The sequence below is a fragment of the Pistacia vera genome, unplaced genomic scaffold (genome assembly GCF_008641045.1).
Source record: "Pistacia vera cultivar Batoury unplaced genomic scaffold, PisVer_v2 Contig365, whole genome shotgun sequence".
Taxonomy (NCBI): Eukaryota; Viridiplantae; Streptophyta; class Magnoliopsida; order Sapindales; family Anacardiaceae; genus Pistacia; species Pistacia vera.
Genome location: NW_022196185.1, coordinates 284,516 through 302,670, shown reverse-complemented (window position 1 = coordinate 302,670; position 18,155 = coordinate 284,516). Strand labels below are relative to the sequence as shown.

Genomic DNA, 18,155 nt, shown 5'->3' with positions numbered 1-18,155 from the left:
AAATTCTATCTCTTCATTCCAGAGCCATGATCTTGCATTCTTTATTTTCTTATAATAAAATTTATGATATTTCCGAAACTTCATCAAAAGTTTTACATCATATCTTAATTGCTTATTTCTAGAATTGAGCAATGCCACATAATCAGTGAATAATTATTTATTTATTCTAATTTTCTATGTTTTCTTCTCCATTCCTATTTACTTTATTATTTCAGATTTAAAATTCTTTAGTTCTTCTTCTCCATGCTCTCTTCTCCATCATCGACAAACCAAACTCAAACCCAAATCACCGAAACCAGGGTCCGGCCCTGTCATTTCAAAGCTTCTAAAATCTAACGGAGGAACCAAAAGAGAGAAGTGAACCGAGTGACCACCGTGGATTCTCCGAAATTCTGCCAAGACCTCCGTCATGGCTCTTCTCTAGAAAAGTGCGAGTCTCTAAATACGGTTCCAATGTCCTCTTTCAATTGAATTTTCTTGGTTTACCTTAACATTTATATGCTTTATTATGCACTAATATTTTATGTTATTCAGCAACTGTTGCTCGTTGGAAACATTGAAGCTTGCTTGTCCAAAATTAACAAGTCTGTTTCTTCAGGTATGCAAATTTGCCTTCTTTAGTCGAAATCATTTATTACTTGGACTTGTCTTTTTAAATAGACTACTTTGTGGCTTTTGTTCTGGGTGATTTAGTTGAAGGTGCTTGATTTTTTTTACTCGTTGATCGTCAGTTACTTTGCCATAAAGTTCATTGATATGGATAATTGTGGATCCACTTTCTGATGGATTTGTGCTTTATCAAATTGCTGGAATTAGAGAATCTAGACTAGTTTCTTCCTGGTGGCGCTCTCTCTACCCCATTATTCATCATGGAAAAGCAGTGACCTGGTTTGTTCTCAATTATCTTACTATCGGTGTCATATTTATTTACTTATATGCATTATTTTTACTTCAGCCTTATTTCAGTCATTATTAAGATTCATTCATTGTGTTCATTATTCTTAATCGGTGCTCTTAATTTTTTTTTTTTTCATTGCATCTTAATGAATTGCATGATACTGTTACCATTTGACACTGTTTCTTAATCTTGTGTTGCAATGGGGGGTCTCTATTAGTCTTGTAACATCAATGAAGAAGCGGTCGAAATTGCTATATCGCAATGTAGCATGCTTGTGTGTATTATTAATGAATTAGTTCTTCATGCAACAGAAGTTTCGTTTATTTATTGTGCATGAGTTATCATTAAACCTTTTGGGGAAGTGGCGTGTGGAAGTAAAAGCAGTGTTTACTTATTTATCTTTTTTTACGTAGGTATGTTCAATGAGTATGGGGAAGTTACGTGCAGCTAGCATACCCTAGTTTGAACCGCATCTTCAGCAGCTAACAGATAAAATGATGGAAAGATTTTGTTTGTTTTAGCATTTTCTAGTGCGGTGGGGTTTATTTCATTGAGGTGGTAACTAATGGTTTATAAAAAGACAATGTTAGCCTATTAAATTTAGTTGATGGTCAAATGTTTCCAGTTGAGTTTATATTCATACCATGAGAATACCCTGAATATAATGCAAAACTTAGGTTCCGTTTGGTTGGTTTTTGGGAATACTATTATTATTTTCAAAAAAGTTAAACAGTAAAATACCAAAAAACTCACAATATTATCCAATATTATTCAACTTTTTTAAACCCCTTAAATTTGTTAATTTAATTAAATACCCCTAAATATTTTTTTTCGAAATTGCAAAAACACCCCTAAACCCACATTATACCAGATTCCGGCCACTACTATTGGAAGTTGGTTGGAATCTGATGTAATGGCGCACTACCGGCTGAATCTGGCCGATAGTGCGTCGATCTAGCCTTTTTCGGTCAGATCCACGGTGGATCTAGCCAGAAAAGGTCAGATCTTTGGCCGTAACCAGACGTCAGCGACGGCCAACATATAGTAGTCATTGACCATCAACGACGGCCGTATCTTTGGTCGTCGTTGACCATCAATGATGGCCGTATCTTTGGCCGTTGTTGACGAGCAAATGCGGCCAGATCTAACAGTAGATCTAGCCTTTGCCGGCCAGATCCACCGTGGATCTGGCCGGCAAAGGCCGTATCGACGCACGACCGGCAAGATCCAACTGGTCATGCGTCGATACGGCGACTCCGGCCACCCTCCGGCGGTTGTGGCCGGCTATGATTATTCAATGGGTGGGTTGGGGGTGTTTTTGTTAACTTTCAAAGTTTTATTATAGGAGTGTTTAGTAAATAAACAAACATTGGGGGTATTTTTATTAATTTCCAAATCCTACATCGTAATATCCGCCCAATTCAACTTTTTTTAACTTTTTTCAAAAAACTTTTCTAAAAAATGCAAATAAGTGAACCAAACGGAGCCTAATCTTTCCACATATCAATCCCTTACAAAAAATGATAAGAGACTCAATTTGTCACCAAAATATGCACTTAAATTTACAGTATTGACTCCAACTCTTTAATTTCTAGGTCCAACAATTCCGTTGCTTCCTCTTTATTTGCACGTCTATAAGCATCAGCCATAGCTTTTCCTTTATTTAACACTTCGGAAGGAACAGTTTGGAGGAGGCAATAAAGAGAGAGAACATCAAGAAACATAAGTTTGTTTAGACAAGTATAGGTATTTGTTGATGCTTGATTTTGACACCAACTATTCGCACGTGAGAAATGCTAAGCGGGCTTAGAAGTCATATGCGATATAAGAATATTTAGTTAAATAACGAGTGAAAGGCAATGTTTAAAGTGGTTCGGATGCTCAAAAGAAAATCCTACGTCCACTGATGTTGTATTAATGAGAGTAAGGTCATGTCACGTTCAGCGAGTTGAGTTACAGCTTAGAGAACGCAAGAGAGAGAGAGAGAAAGCTATTCTAGAGTGAATTTAACTAATCCTACAAATGAGAGGGGAAACCTCTATTTATAGTAGGATAAAACAAGGTAATGATTACTAATTTTGCAAGTGAGTAGGTACAGTGCAAATCCTTCTCTATGTCCCATTGCTCACCTGTCCGAGTGATTTTCTTGACTTTTATAGGAATTAGACACGTGGACGATTTCAAACCATTCACTAACCAAGCGCTCATCCACTGCACTGACAGTGACATACCACTTGTGTCATTATACGATATGGCCGCATCTAAATGGTCATAGAACCTTCTCAAGTTCTAATCATGCCATGCTGATAAGACTCTACCTCAATCTCACTTTTGCCGGCATAACAATATTCAATAGCTAAGATAGAAAACTGAAGAAAGAATTATATATAATTTTTTGTTTGTCGCTTTCATTGATTTCAGAGAAATTTCTCCTTTAATAATTAATGCACGCAAAAGCAAAGAATCCAGATCTTCCAAGGCCCTTTATTGATTGCTGAGAAATTTCTCCTTCATTTATTGATGCAAGCAAAAGCAAAGAATCCAGATCTTCCAAGGCCCTTCAAAGGCAGATAACTGGATCAAAAATTGGTTTAATTAATGCTATTGCTGCACAACTTTTAACAGTGTGAACTCACCGTGAGCCATACTGTACACAAAGCATCCAAGCTTTTATGAAAAACAGCAAAATTTAGAACACTCTGCTACTTGAAGTTCCGAAGAAAATTTCCAAACCTCAAGATCTTGTACACAAAAACTGTCATAAGCAAATCAGAATGAGAATATAGAGTGATGCTCTAAGATGAAGCAATCTTTAATATAAGATTTTATAATAATAATAATATATAAAACTGGATATCCATTTTTTATGTGTATAACCAACAATAACATAATCAACAAAAGAAAAGTGAATGTCCATGACAATGCCAACAATTTTAGTAAAACAACTTTATACTATAAATATTTCTAGGAATATACTACTTTAATACGATTTTATCTTATTATTATTATTTTTATTATATTATTATAGAGGCACTGGCAGGGTTATGCATGAGCTATTTATAGGCAATCTTGCAGCTGGGTGGGTTATGAATAAAAGTAATATTTTTATAAAAAAATATTATAGTAAAAAAAAATAAGATTCCTTAAAAGCAAATGAGAGAAACTATTACAAGAGACTTCGTCTGATTCTTTAATATTATTTTTTTCTTTTTTATTAAATTAATAGGATCACACACAACCAAGTTGAGACCCATTTGGGATTTGCTAAAGCTTTGAATTAATAAATATTAATCCTCCTTGACTCTCTAATCTCAGCCATGTGTTTCTAATTTTCTTTTACCAGGGTTTAGGATGAAACTTTGTTTAATGAAGTGATTCTCTTTTTAAAAGATTAATTTCCATTTATTTGTTCTTCATAGATTATGGTTTTTACTTATATAGATAATTGAATTATATTTTCTTTCATCATTAATATCAAGTATTTTTGATAGTTAGAATATTGATTTAATTTACCTATGCTTGCTCTAAAGAATAATGTGATTGAACCAATAATGGACATCTTTCTTTCTTCTCCACAGCCGCCTCCTTCTTCCCTTTTTTAAAAGAACTTCCCTTTTTTTATAGCCAAAGTTGGACTATCCAGATTTCGTAGTCTTCAAACATATCCAAAATCGAGCATGATAACTCCAAAATCTAGCAAAGTCACGATAATATGAATTGTAGCCCTTCAAATCAGCTTTGCAACGCTTCAAGAATCGTCCAAATCTAAAGTCTCCAACTCAAGTTATCGTAAAAATATGGAAGCTTTTCCAAAACTCGCAATTCCCGCATGAATGATTGTCCCAAGTTACTTGATAAAACATTCAATAATATAATCCATATCCAAGTTTGATAAACTGAAGAAAATCAAAGGTAAATAAACAAAATTAATTAAAGAAGTAATAAATATGATTAAAAACAACTAACAAAATAATATTAAAGGATAAATATGTTATGTTTGAATTGTTTGATAAATATGCTTCCGTTTGAATTGTTTGATTTTGTATCAATTTAAAGAATTAAACAAAAAAAAAAAAAAAAAAAATGAAAACTACCCACTTGATTTTCTGTGTTGATAGTGAAGCGAAACCAGCATAATAATTTATCTATATTATCACAGATATAGTCAATTTCAGTCACTTATTTTTGTCTTTAATAAAACAATCAATGATGCTGACACTTCAAAATCAAACATCAGCCAGTATCTGACCCTTCAGATCAGTGTTGGAGGTAACTGATTTCTTGTCTCTTAATGAAGATAAAAAGTAATAAAACAATATTTTTATAAAAAATTATAACAATATTTTTATAAAAAATTATCTACAAATAATGGCCTAATGGTGCTTTTTCATCCAAAATATTTTAAAATACAATTTTATTACCTACAACGGTAAATTTCTTTGTGAATAAGAGTAAGATAATTAAAACTCCGTAATAAGTAAGAATATAATAAGATCCATTAATATTTTGTATCAAAATCAAAAATCAAAATAGAAGTATGGGTAATTGTTGGACTGGGGGGTTGACACGTGGACTCACCTGAGTTTACCTTAGGCTTAGAAAGGAAAAGGAAACGCAAGTAAAAGTGCAGCCGTGGCTTTTATTACTACTTTTAGGGCGGAGGCTTTGATACCCACTAAACTCTAAAATTTAGCACATAGCTTCTTCTACAAAAACTCCTTCTTCCCATCTGTAGATTCTTGTATTCTTCTCAAATTGGTTTGGTTGGGGATGAAAAGTTATTAGAATAGATAATGGTGTTACGTTGAATTTTCATTGTATAAGGATTAAGAGTTAAGAAATTGAGGGTATTTTCGCCGCTGCTTAAGGCGTGTGTGAGTGTTTCTGATGTTAGAGTTGGCAAATGTGTTCATGGAGAGGTTATTAGAAGTGGGTTTGAGTGTTTTGTATCAGTGAGGATTGGGATTGTTGAGTTTGTATACAAAATTTGATGAGATGGGGGATGCTGTGAAGGTGATTGATGAAATGGATCGTTTGGAATTTGATTATTCACGGGTTTCGTAAACGAGGAGATGTCGAAACGGGGTTGCATCTTTTCAGGGAGATGAGTGAGAGAAGTGTCCTTTCGTGGAATTCAATGATTTCTTGCTTATCACAGAGTGGGAGGGATAGTGAAGCTTTGAGATTATTTCATGAAATGCGCGATCAGGGATTTGAGTTAGACGAGGCAACTATTGTTAGTGTGTTGCCTGTTTGTACTCGTTTGGGATCTCTTGATGTTGGGGAGTGGATTCATTCTTATGCTAAATCAAGTGGTCTTTATCGGAATATTGTTTCAGTTCGAAATGCCATAGTTGATTTTTATTGCAAGTGTGGAACTCTGGAGACTGGTAGAAAGATTTTTAGTGAAATGCCTTAAAAAAAATTTGATTTCTTGGAATGCCATGATTTCAGGCCTGGCTTTCAATGGAAGGGGTGACCTCGGGGTTGAATTGTTTGAGCAAATGATGACGAAAGGTGTGACTGCGAATGCTGCTACTTTTGTGCGGGTTCTAACATGTTGTGCTCATGCTGGGATGGTGGAAAATGTTGGAGTTGTCGACTACTTCATCATTAATGGGTAACGGAGACGCACTTGGAGGTCCTGCTGACCGGTGAACGGACGGGGGACGCTAAGGCAGTGCCCCCGAGCCCGTAGGCGGTTTTGGGCTTTTCCATGTATAACCGCTGTACGATTTCTTTTAAATTACTAATTCCTTTTTGGGTTGGGCTTAGGAATAAGAATCCTTGTAAAACTAGGTTTAATCTCTTAAACCTAGTATATAAACATTCTTTTCTCTTGTTATGTGTGTGAGAGCAATTCATTCATTGTAAACGAGAGAGGTGAGACATATTGTAATAATATTGATTCAGCTGGACGTAGCCTACATTGGGTGAACTAGGATAAATCGCGCGTATTATTTTCTTTGTTTACTGTTTGATTTGTTTTACTATTATATTTTGTTCCTGTTGTTGTCTCTATTTCATTCAGAAAAAGGGTGGGAGTTGTTTGCTTCAAGGACTGAAAGGCACCATGTAGAGCCAAATCTCGAGCATTATGATTTATGGATGCATGGTTGATGTCCTTGGACGTAGTGGACGTGTTAGAGAAGCTTATGACCTGATTACAAGCATAAGTATTAGGCCAAATGCTGCTTTATGGGGTGCTCTGCTAAGTGCTTGCCGAACTCACGGCGATGTGGAACTTGCAGAACATGCTGTTAAAGAGCTTATTAATCTTGAACCATGGAATTCTGGTAATTATGTTTTATTATTTATGCAGAAGAGGGGATGTGGGATGGTGTTGAGAAGGTAAGAGTGTTGATGAGAGAAAAGAGTATAAAAAAATCACCAGCCGAGAGTGCTATCAGATAATTACACAATACTGGTTCAACTATACAGTGTTCCCTCCATAATGAGATTTTCAATTTCCCTGCTGGATGGAATGTATATTCTGTAGATCTTTCATTCGTGAAGAATAGCAATGAGTTGCTGCAAAAGCCAAGCAAGCTGACTTCTCTTGGTAATGTGTCTGTCCTTACATTGCAATGTGTGATGATACGAGGGTAAATGGAAATAAATTTGATAATGAGATGAGAGAACTTACACAACTCAGCTTTATATGGAACGATGGATCTTATTTCCCTAGTTTTACTGCTAGTTTTATCTTTACCTGGATGTTCACTTGCAAGAATTTTTGTGGTATTAAGAGATAGGAATCTCAGAATCTCAAATATTGTTAACAAGAATGTATTTCCTCTAGCCATGAGGATCCATACAAGATATATTGAGGAGGCCTAATTGCAGAAGGACGAAGTAAACATGATTAGTGAAAGTATGGTGGGGAAAGCAAACATATTTACAATTTAAATTAGGCAGAATGTTCATCTTCAGCAATAATTGAATGGTATTTCCAAAGCTTCGGCTATTAAAAGTGCATATTACAAGTTTCGAGTTACCAGTTTACAAGTTTCACGTTCATGTATAGTTACCGACAAAACCCTCTTGCTAATTATGTCAAGTCGGCTTAAATGTAGAAAGGATGAAGAATCGAATTTGGATTTCTTTCATATATATATATACCTTTTATCCCAATCATCATATCAACCTAACGGATAATAAAGTTAATATTTAACAAAAAAAATCATGTAAAACAAACACAAAAATGTTTTTGTCTTATCTGATTATTAATAAAATAAGTAAAATAATAATTAGATATAATAAATATTAAAAAAACCCTAAAGATGCTTTACATAAAAATATATATTTTCTACTTAATAAAATTGATATAATAAATGTTTAAATAAGAGAAAAATAATTCTTTATAATTTAAATATTTAAACCTCTAGATTAAAATTTACTTAGTTTTAACTTTTAAGTTTGAAGGGTATTCATGTTTTAAAGCTTATAAAAAATAGGCGACGGCCACGTTGCCTTGTGTTGTGGTGAACACTGGACAGCGCCCCTGTTGGAGGTAGCGAAGCTACGCGACGGCCACATCTCAAACTCAAAATAATAATTCTTGAAATTAAATTAACCCAAAATATTTAAACAATAAAAAAAAAAAAAAAATGAAAACCCCCACGTAAACAACCGGAAACGACGGCGTTCTAACATCTCTTCATCCCAAACAAATCGTTCAATTTCTTCCACTCCAGAACCCAAAAAATTTAGAACTTCAAAAATAAAAAAGCATCTCAGAAACGAAACATGACTGCCTTAACAACTTAAACTACTATAACAACAAAACCCCATTAAATTTTTTTTGCTCAAAACACATTCACAATCATCGACATCACGAACAATTAAAATCAAAGTCAATACAAACTCACTTGAAAGAGGACTTGGGATCTGTATTGAGAGACTCACACTTTTCTGGCGAAGAGCCACGGCGGAGGTAACGGTGGAATTTCGAAGAATCCACGATGGAATTTTCAGATTTTAGAAGCTTTGAAACGACAGGGTCGGACTCTCTACGGTTTTGGTGGTTAGGATTACGGTTTTGTTTGTCTGTGAGGAGAAGAGCGATGGAGAAGAAGAAAAAAATTGAAAATTGAAAGAATAACGAAAATAAAGAAACGGAGAAGATGAAATATAAAATCAAAATAAAGAAATTTATTTTTAATTGATGACGTGAAAGTGTGCTGCCATGTCGCGTTATGCAAATTCTTCCTATATATATATTGACTTGAATTAATGTAAAGCCTACGAAATTCTACAATTTCCCCAGTATAACAGGTGAGTACAACAAAGATGCTTTTGATTCACTAATTATTATATCATCCATCTCTTGGAAGATTCGGCTCGTTTTTGCTCCATAAGCTCCTTATCTTTTCAAGGATCTCATTTTTGCTCCATAAGTTGCTAATCTTTTCGGGAATCTTAATGTTCTTCATCTTTCCTCCAAGCTTTTCGTACGTTTCCTTCTTGTTTAATGGGACATGTTGATGGACTAGCAAAATAGACAAGAAAGCCCATAAAATAAGAATTATAAACTCAGTCAAGTACGCGACAATATTAGAGATCAATAAGATTGAAGCAAGAGATCCCGATATGAAAGCAACTACGTCAGAGAGTTGAGACTTTGTGGGGTGAGAAATATTAAGCTTGGTGGAAGCAGTAAAAGAGAGACAGTAAATGAGTGTGACAACTATAAAAGAAAAAGAGTACAAATTTATAGGACGAATTTTCGATTGAGGAGGAGGATTCAATTGTATAAAAGCCAAAAGCACCGGAATGTAGAAACTAAAGGCCTCATTGAATTGCGCCAAGGAAATGAAGTTTTGCTCCCTGCAAATGCAAATTCTCATCATATTTATATGAATTTAAAAATGAATATGAATCAAATGAAAAAGAGAAGTGAAAAGAGAGAGACTACAACCTTTGGATGGAGGTAGCGATAGAGTTTTGAGTTTCAGGAGGACAATCGACGATTTGGATGGAGGCAGGATTTTGAGGTAAGTGGGGAGGCATTTCTCTCGCTTCTTTTGTTTTCTTTTTAATATTGTGGAGATTTTTTGGTTTTGCTAATGGAAGAAAAAGCCCATATTTCAGTGCTTGTAAGAGATAGCCTTGCCTCTATATAAGTGTTTTTCATCTTCAAAGTATGTGCATTTGCACATACTTTAATCCTTCAAAGTATGTGCATTTGCACATAACTTTGAAGTTTGGGGGGTGTGATCTAACATCCCGCTAATCCTTCAAAGTCGCTTTCAGCCTAAGTGTGTGGAATATCATGTTGTGTGAGCTGCCACGACATGATGTAAAAGTTGTTTACAAATTAAATTAGGCAGAATGTTCATCTTCAGCAATAATTGAATGGTACTGCAAAGGCTTTGGTCATGAAAGTGCATATTACAAGTTTCAAATTATGAGTTTACAAGTTTCACGATGATGTATAGTTATTGACAAAACCCTCTTGCTCATTATGTCAAATTGGCTTAAATGATTTTTTAATATTATTATTTATCCTTTTTATTAAATTAATGGCTTGTGAAAGGCTTTACTGTTAGGCTAAACCTCTTATCCAAACAACTCTTTTGCGCTAATTACTTTAATTATTCCCTCATTTTCAGCTGGTTCCCACTTCCCACCCCACACTTGTGGAAGCTTCATGGCAACTTACATGCTAATTACTTAGGTTTATTAAAGGGCAAGGGCCGATTGTCCTAAAAAGCCCAACAAGCCCAACATTTCTTATATATATACAAGTTGCATGGAAGCCCAAAATTTATTTCATACCATTGACTAAAAATATTTTATTGAAAAAAAATTACTTCAATAAAAAGAAAATTATGGTTTTGCCCCAAATATTACATTTAAACGTATCTCCTGAGGCTTGTGTGCAATTCAATCCATATCTCTCCGTTTATATTATTTGGTTTATACCATAATGCAAGATTCTGTATCTAAAATGTAAACCAAGTAAGAAATTTAATATTAATATAAAATACATTTGCATTCCTTATTTTGGCTTCTTTGGTGTTACTGCAGCTCTCGAAAAAATTGACATTCTCTGCGTGTTAGAAGCTCTAGACATATTATTTGTCCCAGAAGGAGTCAGCTGGTTTGGTGTTGAAGCAATAAAAAATGATACTTGGAAGTATCTAGAATAAGAGATAAGAGAAGAAGAGGTAAGAAAGAACTGGGAATTCCAAACACACCGCAAACTTCAAAGAAAACTATCTCTGACTCCGATGGAAGGTCGTCTGCTACTCGTGAAGTGGGCAGGAAGTCTAAACGTGAAGATGATACTGAAGTTTCATAACCTTAACTGTGTAATGCAAATTTAGGCCATTATGACAAAAAGGTCTAGCATAAGATACATATCTTTGAAGAAAGACATCTTCAGCATGTATAAAAATTTAAATGACTATATTTTGTGGGACATCTTCCCAGGAACATTACCATCCCACTTCCAATTCAGAAGTGTTCTCAACTGCTGCCCATCGGCAAACCAGTTTGAAGATTAATGTGAGAGTTTGTTGGGGACATTTAATCTCTTGGCAGCTTCAGTCTAGATGGTCCAAGTGTTTCTCAAATTGAAGTCAAATTTGACATTGATGCCATGGTATTCTCTCTGTCACCGCTGTTGACAGCGGTACAGGGAAGAAGCAAGACATCACGATTACAGGTGCTAGCATCTTCCCAGTGATGAGGTGAGTTTGATTCTAACTAGCTAATTCAATTCCAAAATTGCTTCAAGTTCGGAATACTGCAGATTTAGGTTTATAATAATTCCCTTAAGAACCCTTATGATAAATGGTGTTACTGTTTATGGATTCATGTCTTTTTTTTTTTTTTTCTTTTTTTTTTTTTTTTTTTAATATTTGTCGTGTTTGTTACCAGATTAGGTTGCATATAGAACTGAGAGCTAATTACTTCAAGCACTTTTAAGGTTAGATCAAAAGAGCTTTTGAATGCAATCAACTTTTGACCTATTTGATGATTTTTTCTCCAGTTTTATAGCAAATGAACTTTCGAAAGGTGAAATTATCAGGCAGATTCGGTGTCTACCAACAGAGAAGCAACTAAAGGAGCATGAAGCCCTGTCAAGAGAAAGTTGAGGCAAAATTACAAGGGCTAAAGGATGCAATTTCAGGAGGCTGTACCCAGGGAATGAAAGATTTCCTTGCCTACACTTAATCAAGTCATGCTCTTGGCCAGTCCCTTTTCAACCAACCCCGTGCTGGACGTGCAACTGGGGCTGGAGCTGAAGCTGGCCTTCGATTTATCGGCATAGGGACCAGACAGTGGTGTCATTGACGCTGATTTTACAGACAGAAAGTGAGAAAGAGCCAAGTTTCTTGGTTTACCTGCTTTATTATGCACTAATATTTTATGTTATTCAGCAACTGTTGCTCGTTGGAACCATTGAAGCTTACTTGTCCAAAATTACATGTCTGTTTCTTCAGGTATGCAATTTGCCTTCTCTAGTCGAAATCATTTATTACTTGGACTTGTCTTTGGCAAATGACTACTTTGTGGCTTTTGTTCTGGGTGATTTAGTTGAAGGTACTTGATTTTTTTTACTCGTTGATCGTCAGTTACTTTGCCATAAAGTTCATTGATATGGATAATTGTGGATCCACTTTCTGATGGATTTGTGTTCTATCAAATTGCTGGAATTAGAGAATCTAGACTAGTTTCTTCCTGGTGGCGCTCTCTCTACCCCATTATTCATCATGGAAAAGCAGTTACCTGGTTTGTTCTCAATTATCTTACTATCGGTGTCATATTTATTTACTTATATGCATTATTTTTACTTCAGCCTTATTTCAGACATTATTAAGATTCATTCATTGTGTTCATTATTCTTAATCGGTGCTCTTAATTTTTTTTTTTTGCATTGCATCTTAATGAATTGCATGATACTGTTACCATTTGACACTGTTTCTTAATCTTGTGTTGCAATCGGGGTCTCTATTAGTCTTGTAACATCAATGAAGAAGCGGTCGAAGTTGCTATATCGCAATGTAGCATGCTTGTGTGTATTATTAATGAATTAGTTCTTCATGCAACAGAAGTTTCGTTTATTTATTGAGCATGAGTTATCATTAAACTTTTTGGGGAAGTGGCGTGTGGAAGTAAAGGCAGTGTTTACTTATTTATCTTTTTTATGTAGGTATGTTCAATGAGTATGGGGAAGTTACGTGCAGCTAGCATACCCTAGTTTGAACCGCATCTTCAGCAGCTAACAGATAAAATGATGGAAAGATTTTGTTTGTTTTAGCATTTTCCAGTGCAGTGGAGTTTATTTCATTGAGGTGGTAACTAATGGTTTATAATGAGACAATGTTAGCCTATTAAATTTAGTTGATGGTCAAATGTTTCCGGTTGAGTTCATATTCATACCGTGAGAATACTCTGAATATAATGCAAAACTTAACCCTTCCACGTATCAATCCCTTACAAAATGTGATAAGAGACTCAATTTGTCACCAAAATATGCACTTAAATTTACAGTATTGACTCCAACTCTTTAATTTCTAGGTCCAACAATTCCGCTTCTTCCTCTTCATTTGCATGTCTATAAGCATAAGCCATAGCTTTTCCTTTATTTAACACTTCGAAAGGAACAGTTTGGAGGAGACAATAAAGAGAGAGAACATCAAGAAACAGAAGTTTGTTTAGACAAGTATAGGTATTTGTTGATGCTTGATTTTGACACCAACTATTCGTACGTAAGAAATGCTAAGCGGACTTAGAAGTAAGACGCGATATAAGAATATTTAGTTAAATAACGAGTGAAAGGCAATGTTGAAAGTGGTTCGGATGCTCAAAAGTGAATCCTACATCAACTGATGTTGTATTAATGACAGTAAGGTCAGGTCGCATTCAACAAGTTGAGTTACAACTTAGAGAATACAAGAGAGAGAGAGAGAGAGAGAGAGAGAGAGAGTAAGCTATTCCAGAGTGAATTTAGCTAATTCTGTAAATGAGAAGGGAAACCTCTATTTATAGTAGGATAAAACAAGGTAATGATTACTAAATCTGCAAGTGAGTAAGTACCGTACAAATCCTTCTCTATGTCTCATTGCTCACCTACCCGAGTGATTTCCTTGACTTTCGCAAGGATTGGACCCGTGGACGATTTCAAACCATTCGCTAACCTGGCGCTCACCCATTGTACTGACAGTGGCATGCCACTTGCGTCATTATGCGACGTGACCGCATTTGAACGGTCGTAGAACCTTCTCAAATTTTAGCCATCCTATACTGACAAGACTCATGCCACTTGCGTCATTATGCGACGTGACCGCATTTGAACAGTAGTAGAACCTTCTCAAATTTTAGCCATCCTATACTGACAAGACTCCGTATCAGCCTCACTTTTTNGTGGCAAGTGATGACGTGTCAGATGATGTGACATTGCCACGTAACCTACCACGTCACTTTGTAAAACCTACTTTGTATTGAGCTTTGTAAGAGTAGTGGTTTTGATTAATGATATGACAATGCAAGAATAGTGTCTTGTCCCTCTGTACTAATGATTTTGTATAAAGTCATTTTAAGTGTAGCATTATTAATTACACATAGGGAAATGCAAAGAGTCTTTGTACAAAATGATATGGCAATTGCCACACCACTAGTTTCACATCAATATTCTTTTTTTTTTTTTTTACAAATTAGTGGTGTGGCAACTACCACATCATTTTGTACAAAGATTCTTTGTACATGTAGTATTTCTCTTACACATAACCCCTATTATGTTAGTTTTGGCCCTTAACTTAAACCATTCATAATGTATTTTTGATAGCTAAACTTTCAAAGTCACTTTTAGTCTAAGTTGTGTGGAATATCTACTAGACGCACTAGTTCAGTTTTTAAAGTCCAACAAACAAAGTAAATTATTTAGCACAGGACCTCTTGAATAATATATTTAAGAGTCTTTATCAAATTATTCAATTACACTGAGATCATTTTTATAGGCAATCTTTCAGCTGACTGGGTTATGAATAAAAGTAATATTTAAAAGAAAATTATTATAGTAAAAAAAATAAGATTCCTTATAAGCAAATGAGAGAAACTGACAAGAGAGTTGGAATGATTTTTTAATAATATTATTTATCGTTTTTTATTAAATTAATGGCTTGTGAAAGGTTTTACTGTTAGACTAAACTTCTTATCCAAACAACTCTTTTGCGTTAATTACTTCAAGTGTTCCCTCATTTTCAGCTAGATTTATAAGCTGCATGGAAGCTTCATGGCAACTTACTTCGGTTTATTAAAGGGCATGGCCCGATTGTCCTAAAAAGCCCAACATTTCTTATAGATATACAAGTTGCATGGAAGGCCAAAATTTATTTTATACCATTGACTAAAAATATTTTATTGAAAAAAATTACTTCAATAAAAAGAAAATTATGGTTTTGCCCCCAAAATTATTTTTAAGCGTATCTTCTGAGGTTTGTCTGCAATTCAATCCATATCTCTCCGTTTATATTATTTGGTTTATATCATAATCCAAGATTCTGTATCTAAAATCTAAACCAAGGAAGAAATTTAATATTAATATAAAATACATTTGCATTCCTTATTTTGGCTTCTTTGGTGTTGCTGCAGCTCTTGAAAAAACTGACATTCTCTTCGTGTTAGAACTTAGAAGCTCTAGACATATTATTTGTCCCAGGAGGAGTCAGCTGGTTTGGTGTTGAAGCAATAAAAAATGATACTTGGATGTATCTAGAAGAAGAGATAAGAGAAGAAGAGTTAAGAAAGAACTGGGAATTCCAAACACACCGCAAACTTCAAAGAAAACTATCTCTGACTCTGATAGAAGGTCGTCTGCTACTCGTGAAGTGGGCAGGAAGTCTAAACGTGAAGATGATACTGAAGTTTCATAACCTTAACTGTGTAATGCAAATTTAGGCCATTATGACAAAAATGGTAGAATCATAAGTAAAATATCTTTGAAGAAAGACGTCTTCAGTATATATAAAAATTTAAAAAAAAAAAAAAATTTAAATGACTATATTTTATGGGACATCTTCCCATGAAACATTACTCATCCCACTTCGAATTCAGAAGTGTTCTCAACTGCTGCCCATCGGCAAACCAGTGTGGAGATTAATGTGAGAGTTTGTTGGGGACATTTAATCTCTCGGCAGCTTCAGTCTAGATGGTCCAGAGTGGTTCTCAAATTGAAGTCAAATTTGACATTGATGCCAATGGCATTCTCTGTGTCACCGCGGTTGACAGCGGTACAGGGAAGAAGCAAGACATCACGATTACAGGTGCTAGCATCTTGCCCAGTGATGAGGTGAGTTTGATTCTAACTAGCTAATTCAATTCCAAAATTGCTTCAGACTATTGTTCGGAAGTACTGCGGGATTTAGGTTTATAATAATTCACTAAAGAACCACCCTTATGATAAATGGTATTATTGTTAATGTGGATTCATGTCTCTTTTTTTTTTTTTTTTAATATTTGTCGTGTTTGTTACCAGATTTAGGTTGCATATAGAACTGAGAGCTAGTTATACTTCAAGCACTTTTAACGTTAGATCAAAAGAGCTTTTGAATGCAATCAACTTTTGACCTATTTGATGATTTTTTCTCCTGTTTTATAGCAAATGAAATTTCAGAAAAGGTGGAATTATCAGGCAGATTCGGTTGTCTACCAGACAGAGAAGCAACTAAAGGAGCATGAAGCCCTGTCAAAGAGAAAGTTGAGGCAAAATTACAAGGGCTAAAGGATGCAATTTCAGGAGGCTCTACCCAGGGAATGAAAGATTTCCTTGCCTACACTTAATCAGGAAGTCATGCATCTTGTCCAGTCCCTTTACAACCAACCCCGTGCTGGACCTGCACCTGGGGCTGGAGCTGAAGCTGGCCTTCAGATTTATCGGCATAGGGACCAGACAGTGATGTCATTGACGCTGATTTTACAGACAGAAAGTGAGAAAGTGCCAAGTTTTTTTACCACTCTAATTGATTGGAAATGTGTATAAGAAAATGATTTTGTAGGGATGGAAGATGGTTTGGGTTGTCTTTTTTGTTGCATGGAGAACGGATTTGAAATGTGTATAAGATAGATAATTCTATCTCTTCATTCCATGAGGATGCATACAAGATATATTGAGGAGGCCTAAATGCAGAAGGGCGAAGTAAACATGATAAGAATGTTATTGCAAAGGCTTTGGCTATAAAAGTGCATATTACAAGTTTTTCGTTTTTTCGTTTACAGGTTTCAAGTTACGAGTTTGCAAGTTTCATGTTGATGTATAGTTAAAGTGATGTATTGCGACAAAACCCTCTTGCAAATTATGACAAGTTGGCATAAATGTAGAAAGGATGAAGAATCAAATTTAGATTTCTTTTGATATAGACTTTCCTGAAATTTGAAGGATCTTGTAAAAGATTTGCAATTTTACTCATGAATGGTGAAGATCTATTACACTGTAATTTTTTTTTATTTAATTGATTAGCAGTCACAATCATATATTTACTCGAATTAAACTTTTGGTATGAGAAACTACAAATTATGCACTAATTTTTCAGAAGTACTGCAGGATTTAGGTTTATAATAATTCACTTATGAACCCTTATGACAAGTTGTATTACTGTTAAGGTTCCATGTCTTATAATCGGCAGGCGGGGTTTCCCAACATCGAGGAGCCAACCCTGCACAGAATTAAGGAGGGCAGATTGAGGCAGGGCACTTAGTTTGGTCATCGTTGGTTTGTCTTTTTCGACACAAACAAATAAATAAAACATATAAGTACTCTGAATCTTCATAGGTATACATAAAAATTAATTAAATTAAGATGCATTTTCATTTCCATGACATAAATCTACCAAAAAGTTAAGATTACAAATTAGTTTCCTTTAAACCCATTTAAATATCTTCATGATTTATTTTTTGACATTTTTGACATTGTTACCTTGATATCCTTAATTTCGACATGAAATAATGATATCTTTGAAGAAATAGTTTGGTCCAACAAACTCGTGAGCATAATACGTGGCCGGCGAACAGTAGTAATTTAAGGAAAAGAAAATAATGTTATTTATATATTAAACAAGAGTAATGTTATGTTTACTCACGAACTTACTAACCGCCTTACTCATCTTTGTTAAAATTACATATGGTACTCGTACTATGCTTTATATTTATACACGTTAGTAAGATCGTGAATAAGCATAGTATTATTGATTAAACAAACTCTTATGTATGTCTTTAATAAATTTCTGATAATTACCCTCATAAAAATCCA

At 34.8% G+C, this 18,155-nt stretch overlaps 1 pseudogene; it reads left to right on the top strand.

The window, feature by feature from the left end:
* The first annotated feature begins 5,435 nt into the window (after nucleotides 1-5,435).
* LOC116140196 lies at nucleotides 5,436-7,494 on the top strand (annotated as a pseudogene).
* The last annotated feature ends 10,661 nt before the right edge of the window (nucleotides 7,495-18,155 follow it).